This window comes from Trichechus manatus, unplaced genomic scaffold, assembly GCF_000243295.1.
Source record: "Trichechus manatus latirostris isolate Lorelei unplaced genomic scaffold, TriManLat1.0 scaffold00128, whole genome shotgun sequence".
Taxonomy (NCBI): Eukaryota; Metazoa; Chordata; class Mammalia; order Sirenia; family Trichechidae; genus Trichechus; species Trichechus manatus.
The window spans coordinates 1,262,469-1,263,804 of NW_004444064.1; positions in this window are offsets into that span (position 1 = coordinate 1,262,469).

Below are 1,336 nucleotides of genomic sequence, written 5' to 3' on the forward strand. Positions count from 1 at the left end.
GGGGGCCCTGGGCTGGGCGGGGCTTGGCAAGCGGGGCTCCTCCCTCAGCCTGGGATCTGCGTATCCCTCTAGAAGCCAGAACTCCTCTTGGGAAGGCCTGAAACCTGCAGGGCTGATTCTTCCCTTCCTGTGCCCGCGCCCCAGGGGAAGGGACCTGGGGGAGGGAGGCGGAGGAAGGGGCCCTGACCTCTGGGTTCAGACTCTGGCGTTAGATTCCCTGGTCCCCTACCCAGGTTTAGTCAAGAGTGAATTGCCAGCCATTTCTACTGTGTCCCTCAGCCGCCGGCTGCCGGATCCCAGTTCTCAGCCTCCTGGGCTGTGCCCTCACTCGCAAGAATCCCATTGCTGGCCCTCTCACTTCCCTGCCTTCATTTCTTTCCACCGGCACCCCACCCCAGCAAGAAGAGAGAGTAAAGCCCCTCTCCCCATCCATCCCTTCCTCCCTCCTCGCCCCATTCCCTCCCTCTGCCTATCCCACAGGTCTTTGTAACGAAAAGTTAGGAGGGGGGTCCGGAGCGCAAGACCACCCGGAGTCGCCGGCCTGAGCCACTGGCCAGGTCTCTCCTCACTCTATCACTCTGCCTTCGAGATCCCTTTTGGGTTGGACTGTGTGTCTGGAAGGGCTCCTGGGCCCACCGCTGCTGCAGATAGAGACCCTGAAGTGGAGCAGCCTTCTTCACAGGATAACTGGCATCCCCGCAACTCCCCCATCCCAGGGCCTGCCTGCGCTCTGGTCCTGGGGACGCTCCAGCTGGCCACCCACCCTTCACACCTCTGACTCAGTCCCTCCCTGGCCAGCCGGGGAATGGGAGAGGCTCCTCCACTGGCCGCTGATCAGGTCCCCCCAGCAGGTCCCAGCCATGCAAAGACCCCCTCCTCAGCCTCTGCCACTGTGAACGTCCCCCGCCTTCCAGGTCCTGGAGGGCCCACCTCGGGGCAGGGGAGGGGACGGCAAGGCGGAGACGCCCTAAGGGCCCGGAAGGCTGCACACCAGACGGAGACACTCGCCTAGGATTCTGCATCTTTTATTTTAATTTTATTTCCAATGCTGCTAAATCCACCATACACTGGAGCTAGACAAACAGATGTTTTTCGGTTTTTGGTTTTTCCCTTTTCTTTCTATGAAAGAAATTATTTTAGTCATAGCTTGTGGATTTCAAACCGTGCGGGAAGTAAAGACAAGAGAACAACCCAACAAGCCTGTGGTCCCTGCGGGATGTTTTGGGTAGGAGGTGGGAGGTGGAGAAGACGACCATGCTTACTGCAAAGACTCGTGGGCCCCACGGTGGCCGCCAGAGGGCAGAATTTCAGGCGGAGGGAATAGGGACAGCTAAGC